The 11,198-nt window shown below is 32.4% G+C and overlaps 1 long non-coding RNA gene across 1 annotated transcript; it reads left to right on the forward strand.

Moving 5' to 3' along the window:
- Positions 1-424: 424 nt before the first annotated feature.
- LOC143043103 (uncharacterized) lies at positions 425-2,035 on the forward strand. The gene is made up of 3 exons (XR_012968195.1): positions 425-822; positions 1,667-1,745; positions 2,004-2,035. It is a non-coding gene; the product is annotated as an uncharacterized LOC143043103 (long non-coding RNA).
- The last annotated feature ends 9,163 nt before the right edge of the window (positions 2,036-11,198 follow it).

The following is an 11,198-nucleotide window of genomic DNA, read 5'->3' on the forward strand; positions in this document are numbered from 1 at the left end:
CATCAATATGTTTAATTAATTCGTGATATATATATGTTAACAGTTTTAAAAAAAGGTTTCCTACAGGAGATTGAAATTCTATTTTTTTTTGCTAAATATGTGACATCTGTACCCCTTTCTGCAATATTATTAGTAAAAAAGGCAGGTTGTTGCCATGGATACACCAGAAAAAATATCTTGAAAAATTCAACTACTGGGTATCAGATCTATAGAAAATTATGATTACATACGTATGCACATACTAGTATATGACACAGACAGAAGGCTTAATTTGTGAGAAAGCAAGGAAAAGGGGATGGTGATATTTATGTATATTGCTATCTTACATCAGTTCTAATACAGTGATAATTCAGTGGTTGTCGTTTGTTTATGTGTTACATATTTGTTTTTCGTTCATTTTTTTAAAATAAATAAGGCCGTTACACTGTAAAAATAGTGCTTAGAATTTAAACGTGTTGCAAGACTTATGTGCTTAGGAAAGTGTTTAATTTCTAAGCATTAAAAACTAAACATGTTTTGGCTCTCAGCACTTCGCACTAAACATGTTTTGGCTCTCAGCACTTTGCAATAAACATGTTGTTGAGCTAAACATGTTTAGCTACATCGTCAAGTATATGAAGCTAAACGTGTTTAAATTCTAAGCACTTTCAATATTTAGACACTTTCCTAAACACGTTTAGAATTACAACACATTTAGGCTGAAGACGGCATGCATACCACGTGCTAATTTTTGAGCGGGAAGAAGAAACAAAGAACCCGAAGTCAAAGGCCACGCTGTTTACTTCTGACCATAACTGACCGTAACTTAACTGTTTCAGAAAGGTAAGGAGTTATAATTATACTGATTTTTATTTTGTACTGCCAATTTTAAATGATTATTGACAGTTATAAGTATTATTTACAAGTACACTACCGTATAGTCAATGCAGGAGAAGAAAAAGGGGGAACCATCCCACGAAACAAGTGCTTGCAAGAGCTTATAGTGTTCAAACTATCTTGTGTAAAGATAAGAGTTGTTTAATGTTCTATCATGCAAGCTAGCACTTATTATTATATATATATATATATATATATATATATATATATATATAGAGAGAGAGAGAGAGAGAGAGAGAGAGAGAGAGAGAGAGAGAGAGAGAGAGAGAGAGAGAGAGAGAGAGAGAGAGAGAGAGAGAGAGAGAGAGAGAGGAAGAGAGAGAGAGAGAGAGAGAGAGAGAGAGAGAGAGAGAGAGAGAGAGAGAGAGAGAGAGAGAGAGAGAGAGAGAGAGAGAGAGAGAGAGAGAGAGAGAGAGAGAGAGAGAGAGAGAGAGAGAGAGAGAGAGAGAAGAGAGAGAGAGAGAGAGAGAGAGAGAGAGAGAGAGAGAGAGAGAGAGAGAGAGAGAGAGAGAGAGAGAGAGAGAGATGTTCTTGGAAAGGAGTTTAAATTGTGAGGACAATTTTCATTGGTACTCCTCGGCAGATTATAATGGAACATGAAGGAAGCGGAATCTGCCGAGTGCACCATTCGCCAAACCAGTGTCATATCGAGTTCATTGTTTTAGTAAGCACTTCCTAAATGCACAATCAACATTTGCTCAAAATAAATAAAAAGATGCTTGTTTTTCTTCAATAGTTATAAGCGGTTGTGCTTTCTTATATTTTAATGATACGTATTGTTTTATTCTAGATGAGAGAAGTGCAGAGGAAATCATTTGTCTTGACATGCTAAAAGAGGAGATAATGCACAGTAGCAACTATATTGCTAGGTAAGAATCCGAAGTGTATTAGATTTAAAAAAATGTCAATATATATTTGATCAAATGAATGATATTTAGCATGAAAAGAAGTTTTATATTAAAAATATCAATTGACTCATCAGTACATTTATATGCTTTTATACCACGGTTCTAATGTTGTTATCTTGATCTTAAATCATGCATTTACTTTTTGGTGTTGTAGTTCGTATACTTATATTTTTAGATTAATTCTACTTAGTTGCTTATCAATATTTTTCTATCTTTCAGGCCAGTGACCAGCAGTTGGGTACTAAGAAAAGGAGAAGCTCTTATTGACTTGTAAAATGAAAACAGGACATTTTCAAATTGTTTTGATTGGTCAATATTATGTTTATGTACGTTGATATGAATTTATGATTTTATGAGTTTATCTTTGATTGTGTTCAATGATTAACTCGAAATAAACAATTACATAAATTCCTTTGTTTCATATGTTGTAATTTTGTTTTTAAACCTAATATTAGTATAAGAATAATTTCAGTTCAAAAGTTCTAGACTGTTTAATGAATATATGAAATGAAGAAAAAATGCAATACTAGTAGTCGAATGTCGACAATTGAATAAATTAAAGAAAATACTCATTCAGATTGAAAAGGTATCATCAATTTGATTTGGAAATTCAAGTTTCTTAGTTTGATGCGTTTGGCTCCTTTTGTGATGGTATGCCTGAAAACATGTAGTATTGAGAGCTATCATACGTTTTACAGTCTAGCCTTCCGGAATATTAGTTTATTTGGGGTCTAATGAAGTAACGGCTTATCGCACTAAAACGATAAACATGTTTCTTCACGACCCTTTATGGTCTAAACATGTTTACATTCAAAACACTTCACAGCTAAACGTGTTTCCTGAAAAAACACTTCAGAGCTTAACATGTTTCCAGATACAACACTTTAAAACTAAACATGTTTACAGTCTAAGCACTTTTTAGCAAAACATGTTTCTAGTCTAAACACTTTACATCTAAACATGTTTACAGTCTAAGCACGTTATAGCGTGACACGTTTAGGCTGTTAGCACATTAAATATTAAACATGTTTAGATTTAAAACATGTCAAAAATCGGTTTCACAAATGTGTTTAGGAAAGTGTTTAGGCTCTAAACACAATTTTTAGAGTGTAGTTTCTCGTTTGAATTGTTTTACATTGTCTTATCGGGGCCTTTTATAGCTGACTATGCGGTATGGGCTTTGCTCATTGTTGAAGACCGTACTACGATGACCTATAGTTGTTAATGATGTTTGTGTCATTTTGGTCTTTTGTGGATAGTTGTCTCATTGGCAATCATACCACATCTTCTTTTTTTATAAGCTCATTTTAAAGAAAAAAGCAGTAAAACTCCCATAACAAATCAGCGTCCTCCTCTACTTTCATGAAAAGTGTAAATATTAAACACCCAAAAGTTTATTTCAGCTCTCTTCTTTCATTTTCAACCCAGAAAAAAACAAGAAATGTATGAGAAAAGGAAAGAAAAGAAAAATAAACAAAAAATACGCTATAATGAAAGGGAACTATATTTGGGATCATTAATTGTGGTCTCGGGCCATCACCCTCCTCCCCTTCCCCCACACAAAATGAAATGCTTAGTACACATTTACATCTTCACACAAAGCCCTATTCCCTTTACTTTTTAAGAGTAAATGAATAAACGAATAATTTTAAAACGTCTGTTTCTACCATTTTCTTAAACGTTAATTAAGGATCCTTTTTCGAAACTTTTGTCGGCCATAAATTCTTTTAAAATGCAATTGATCTTCTTTAAAATCAAGAGAGAAAAATAGAGAGAGAGAGAGAAAGAAGATAGAATTCGTTGTATAAATCAAATGCAACTACAAAATATATCATTTGTGTGTTTTCAATAATTAAACCGATTAACTGTTACACAAAAAGTCATGTACTTATAGTCTGGGAATATAGAAGGCAGCAGTTTATCTTGATTACATCAACTTAATCATGTTGTAATTGCATGAATGGGTTTTTCTAACCACAAAATTATAAAAAGTCAAGCCTATCCTTGATCTAAAAATGCTGGCGGGATCTTCATTATTATTTAGAAGAACAAATTATGTATACATATATATAATGATTTGTTTACATTAACTTGTAAAAGTAGATATTTTTGTAATGCTTTCGTACATATTTAATCAAGTAATTTATTATCATAGCTGCTATGAACATATTATCTTTAAAATTATTTTTGTGTATTTCTCTTATTGTAATATACATTTAATTATGGACCCTTACAGAGAGGGGACAACCATTTGATATTTTTTTCTTAATCCTCCTATACATGTATCATCAGAGGAAATCAAATAGTCGCCCTTTTATATTAAGCAAATATTATGGAAACACAGTGTCACCAAAGACAGACTTTAAATTTGAAAAAAAAGAAAAATGTCGAATGCATCAACAAGACGACAGTAACTCATTGAAATAAAACATTGACACATGACCAGATTGCAGATTAATTACTGTATACAGTTAATAGATATAGGAAACTACAATGGTTGGTTTTCTTTTTCACTTGTTTATAAAAGCAATAGTATATACTATCGATTTTCTTACTTTAAAAAGGACAAGAAATCGTCCTGAATATGCATGCAATATTTGCCACTGGACGTTGTGCAACCAACTATCATTCATATACTTAGGAACATTTGTGTCTACTTTGTAACGTTGTCTCCTTTCCCTTTTTTTTTTTGGGGGGGGGGGGGGCTGCATAACAGGTCGTTATTTTTTTTTTATAAAAAAAGGGGCATACATATTTCCAAATTCCAATTGATTGAATGAATACAAGAAACCTTAAAAGGAATCAAATGAATATGACATTGTACTAAAGACTTTTTTTTTAGCTATATACGTATTTTTCTCAGTATGTGGGTTAACAATCACAGAGTCATTTGTCTAGCTACACAATTGTAACTATCACAAGATAAAGTCATCTGAAACAAGTAAATTGACATCTAAAATATTAAATGCTTATGTATCTCTGTAAGATATATAAGTTAGACGCAAAATAACTGTCAATTAATGTTCTTAAAACAAAATTGTCCGTAAGTGAAATAGTAGGACGATTTGGCAATTTATATAGCATGTTGACCAAATGAAAACGTCATCGGAATGAAAATGGAAGTGATTTGATTGGTTAATCTTATTTATTACACATTACATGCAATAATCATGAAAACTTCTAAAGAGCTTGAAACAAAGTACATCCATACAGTTATATGTTTATTTATATAGTCAACACCACGGCCTTCAACATTGAGGAAAACTCATACTGTAAAGTGATTTATTATGTGTGTCCGAAACTAGCAGTGGTCGTTAATTACTTTTCTTTTTTTTTATAGTTTTTTAACATAATTTTACATTTGATCGTTAGTTTGCTCTATTGAAAAGCACATTTCACATTATGTTGTACCAGTGTCTTTTTAGAGTAAACTATGTTGTCACTGGTATTGCACATAGTTCGAGACTGTAGGATGAAATAGATAAAAATGTGTGGGTGCCGCTTTCAAACAATATGCTACATTTTGTACATGTATATTTATAAAAACAAGTAAATAGGTTTGATTAGTTGATTATGTACAGGATGTAATTGTTCAATGAAAGGGTATTCGTGTGTTTCTTTTGAGAATGTGTCAATGTGTGCACGTATTTGTACATAATTATACATTTTGAGAGGCATTTAATTTTTCAATCGGACTTCGTGTCCGTGTTTGATATTGCCAAGTGTCTTAAATTTCCAATCCGTGTTAATATTTCCTCAATAGCAATCGATTTTGTTTACACTTTTTTCTGAACTTAAACTGCTGGACGTCTTACATTCTGGTATCGAAGCATATGCTTGAGATGGACGTCCGTTTAACTGTGCGGGATGTATAAATACGCAGCCACGTCCGATCGGAACTAGGACGGACACTTCATGTCTACAGATCTGTATGTTCTTGAGGGTTGATATGCTGGTGACATTGCTATATAACTGTCTATCTTTATGAATACCCTAGCAGTGACAGTCTCCAATTCCTAACCTTCAAACGGAAGAGCCCTTTTTTAAATCAATATATCAAATCCTGTACATGCATGATACATTTGACACTGGACGTAAACCATCGACTACCAATCCAAGTATCGAAAAAAAAGAAGGTTGGTACCTAACGATATCATTTTCACACCAAGTATTGTTTAATAATTTCATAGCCCTCTAATCTCACATCTTTCTATATAATTTCTTAGCGGTATCTCTGGGGGAAAAAAACATGAATTCGTGTTTTCTATTGAAGGATTTCTGTTGAGTTATGACAAATATAGATGACTTTTTAAAAACATATTCAATTTTCTAAAGGGGTTATGTTTGAAAGCAAAAAAATACAACCACACATTATCGGCAGCAGTCCTTTTCCGTCAATTACTGTTTTTAGGGGGTATCATTTGCGACAAATTTTGTTTTCCAAACGCATCAATTGCACCAATATTTGGAACTCATTTGCGCCCTTTAAATTAAACACATATATATATCATAAATTTTGATGATTAATATATACATTTATTCTTATTTTTTGTTTAAAAAGTATCACATGTTCGGAGATATTTCACCAAGAAGATGAGCATCTGAAGAGAAATGACTTAACATGCATTAAACAGTCAATTTACAGTGAGAGAATAAAACTAGTTGCTTTGCTGAATATTTAATACAAGATATGCCAAAAGAGAAGAAAATAGAAGCTTTTGCTGATTATGTTTTAGCCACATATGTAGATGACACAGTGCTTTAATCCACCATCCGTATGGGCTGAAACTCTATCTACCACAAGACGTACCAGTAATGAAGCAGAAGCATTCCACAGGAATTATTATGAACTGTTTTGTGCACTTCATCCTTCAATGTTTGTGTTTTTGGACAATAAAGGGAAGTTACAAAATAATTATCAAAATTAAAGAATTATATGTAATTCATGATGCACTTAGTTAATGCAAGTTATTCCCAAAACTATCCAGTTACATGTGTTACCAGTAATAACTAATTTTATAATGAATTTTTACACCTATTTAATAACTTTTGAAAAAGACATTTAATATAATATCCATGTAATACTTTAATCAAAAACTAGTAATGCTCATCAGCACAACACAATAGGTCTTCACTGGCTCTTACGTTTTCTAGATTACAGTCCCATCTACTGTTAATTTCAATAACCGTAAACAAATTAGATCCAATCCAGAATTCCTGGTATGATAATAAAACCTATCTACAGTAATTATTATTAACCGTTAATGTCGTTTAAATAATGAATGAAATACTTGGCACTGGACGTTATGGCTTTTGTTTGTGAGTCTTTAGATATGCCCGAAACCTAAGATTTAAAAACAAAAAGATCAAATTTTTTTGATTGAAGACCTTTTAAAATATCAGAACTGTTGAAAAAAGGCAGTGGCTATTCGTGCGGCTATGAATTTCATGTAAGGTAAAAAGTCTGACCTCTGATTATTGGCTTTAATAGACATATATGATTCCAAAAGAAGGTTCTGAATTTATTGTTTCCTTAAAGTTTGGTTCAAATCAGGTCGTCAAATGATTTTCGAACACGATTTTTTCTATTTAAAATATTCAGGGATTTTCAACTCCTAGGAAATAAGACTGAACGGTAGGCACGTGTATGTAACCTTCCCCAAAGGTAAGATTGTGTTAAAGATAGAAAAACATAGAAACAAATGTTTATTAAGTTAAACATCATAAAGACGGGGGGTTACCGTATGCCTGCTATCCTATTCCGAGGTATATCAGTGCATGTGCATAGATCTCCATTGTAGTAGAACTTAGAAATAATGCTTCCAAGCATATTTGATTTAGTCATTATCCAAAATTCGTTTGCCTCTATTGGGTAAATCAGCAATATCAGTTTGAGGTCAGGCTTTATTCTATCAGTTTACATGTATACTATATACGCTATTGTTCTGGAGTCACTTATATATAAAAATTTCAATGACAATTTGATTGAAATTCAAGCATTGCGCATCCGCAAATGGAAGGTTAGACTAACAGAGATTGTTAACTATTCGTCCGGCTATAGCCGGACCAATAGACATTCCGTTGAAAAAAGGGAAATAAATGCTGCTGATAGCCCGCCGTCGTATTGATCATCGGAGTTTATTAATAAGACATAATTTACATAGTAAACGATTAATTCAACTGCACTAGAATTTTTTGTATGTTCGCTCTAAATGAGCATGGAATACTTGCAACTGAACAATAAGCAGAGCAGTTTCAGTCATAATCTAAGGACATGCATACGTGTATTACCGCTAAACTACGTCAGACGTTCTGCCATTGAATAGTGGACACCTGGCGATAACAATTATCGGAGACGTTTGTGGAATATTGAATGTAACAGGCACGTTTTGGGGAATCGATCACGTTTAGGGGGTAGGACACAACTATAGTTTTCCAAATTTTTAATCTTAGAATGTATTATTACAGATGAAATTCGAATCATTCTATAAACATTTTCAGTTCCACTTTTCTTTTCTTAAACACTTAATATGAAAGTGGTTAAACCATATCCTATTTAAGATAGCTTCGATGTACAGTAATTGGGCACTCAAATTTAACTTAGTTTATTTCTAAGAAAGATAGGTCTTAGTACAGATCATAGGATAGTTTTGATAAACAATGCCCCTGATCATACTTATTCGTTCACAGTGTATTAATTTACGTTTTTTTTTATTGAGTTAAGCCTGCCAATTGATATTTTATCGTGCGTTTTTCTATGTTGTGATGTTATGCTATCGTTTCAGAAAAAGGGAGAAGGTGTGGTAACATTAAAACGTTTAATCCCGCAGTAAATGTTTGCACTTGTCCTAAGTCAGGAATCTGATGTACAGTAGTTGTTGTTTGTTTATGTGATTTATACGTGTTTCTCGTTTCTATTTTTTTTTTTATATATAGATAAGACCATTGGTTTTCCCGTTTGAATTGTTTTACATTTGTAATTTTTGGGCCCTTTATAGCTTGATATCGGTGTGACCCAAGGTTCCGTGTTGAAGGCCGTACATTGACCTATAATGGTTTACTTTTTAAGGTCTTTCCCTTACATGAGGAAAGACCTTATTGTTTTTCTAATGTTTTTTTTTCTTCCAACATTTTTTTGACATGCCCTCCCCCGTTTCTATTGAAGTCATCAAGACCAAATATTGACCATCGATAGATCTCATTATGACGTATATTCCCCTTTGAGATTTATATCCCCTTGAAGCATTTTTTTTATTTGCATTTTTCTTTAAAAGTATTAGAGATAGAATAGAATTGAAAATGGCAGCATGTACAAGAACAGATGGCAATGTTAATAAACATAAAAAAAATAGTAGGTAATTCACCCTGATAAGAAGTTATTTCCCTTGAAAAATTATACATATTTGGAAAATATATATTTCGAGAACCGGAAGCCGTAGAGACTTGGGACCTTCACCAATATTCTTTAATTCATGTGACCTTTAATTTGCACCAAGGTCAAAGGTCACCGCGTGCAAAAAGAAATTACGCTGCAATTTCAAGCTTGCATATTAAGAAAACCATAAGAGTTTGCTGCACTCATACTGTGTATAAAATGTTCCTCTCGACGAGCTCTACATTTTATACATTAAGCTAAAAAATGTCTGACTGTCTGTTCAAAAGTTACAACAACATAATTCTTAAAACTATAGTAACAAGTGTATATCTTTTAAAAGGTAACAGATATCAACCTACTATAAACTGCAAAGATGATCAGTAATTCAAGACCTTCAATTTGAGGTTAATGTCAGGCCATGATAAAATTTAACCTTGACCTTCAAAGTGTAGTCTGACCTTGACCTTGTCACATTTGAAAGGTCAAGTAGTCCTGAGTTGATTGGTGGTAGTCCCATGTCTCTACCACTTCCGGTTCTCAAGTTTGTTATTGCATCATATATTTGATGATTCATTGTGACCTTGATGAACCTTGGAAGTGTCGAAATCTTTTTCTACAATGTTGTCCTTCAAATGCAGATCATTTATCATTTAACAAATTCGAGATATCTGCTATCTTTTTAGAGATAATGCAGTTTGAAATTTTGCGAGCGGAGGCATGTATTTCTGAGTCAACAACAGATTTACCCCTAAAATGTTTTAGAAATTGAAGCGGGTAACATAGTTATATGTTTGACCAAATACCGAAAACATTCCATGAAAAAAAAAAACAAAAATCAATTTGAAATATTCATGTTTTGCTGTGACTTTGTAAGTAGCATAAGTTCTATTTATATAATTGATATTTCGTCATTTTTGGCACTTTGCAAAATGGGGTCATATGATACATCAAATTGAAGGTCTTAATGAGCTCTACTCAAAAATGAAAATTTCAAACCCCTTTTTCATCCCAGTGGGCAGGGTGGGGTAATTTAGTGCAAAACTTCAAACTTCTCAAATTGTTAGGTTGTCGTATATCAAATGAAAGTCCATAAAGCGTACATTTCGAATATCAAATTGATGTCCCCAAAAAATGGGTTTGGAGGGGTTATTGAGTGCAAACACAACATTTCTTTGAAGGTAAGGTTGGTGTATATCAAATGAAAGGTCATAACGTGTACATTTCAAATATCAAATTTCTGTCCTCCAAAATTGAGTTGGATGGGGTTATTAGTTACAAAAACCCAACTTTCTAGAACATGGCGTTGTCGCATATCAAATGAAAGATCATCAAGTCTTAAATGTTACATATATCATACTTCCGATCTCGAAAATGTAGGCCGATGGGGTCATTAAGTGTAAAAAGCGAAAAGTTTCAGAAGGTATGCTTGTCGTATATCAAACGAAAGGTCGTACAAAGTACATTACGAAAACATCACTTTTACAGGAAAGACCTTTTAATTGTTTTACAAACAATTGAGATACTAATAACAATTAAAACTAGTATCTCAATTGTTTGTAAAACAATTAAAATGAGCGTTGTCTCATTGGCACGCACACCACATCTTCCTATATCTAATTAGTTAATTTATATTATTCACATTTAAGAATTATGGTTATTTAATATATTGAAAGTTTAAACGAACGTTAATAGACCGTTGTGCTTCAAAACAGTTTAATCAAAAAATGAAAGACTTTGTGAAAATAGGATTCCAAGTACGTCAAGAGTTTAATATTTTTTGGTAGATAAATTTTCACAATATGTATAACACGTCTTGATATTTGCCAACAATCTTTCTCACGAGGGCACTGTAACATAAACGATACTTTTACAAAATAAATAAATAAATATTATATCGAATTGATATATCAAATTTTTTATATCGATGATATAATGTGTTAAATTTTCTTTCCGATATTGCTAAATATCCCTTCTTATATTTTTCTAATTAAATAATTTTGAATAGCAAACACTTTCATAACGATAAAAATAGTAACTAA

This window comes from Mytilus galloprovincialis, chromosome 8 (assembly GCF_965363235.1).
Source record: "Mytilus galloprovincialis chromosome 8, xbMytGall1.hap1.1, whole genome shotgun sequence".
In the NCBI taxonomy this organism is placed as follows: domain Eukaryota; kingdom Metazoa; phylum Mollusca; class Bivalvia; order Mytilida; family Mytilidae; genus Mytilus; species Mytilus galloprovincialis.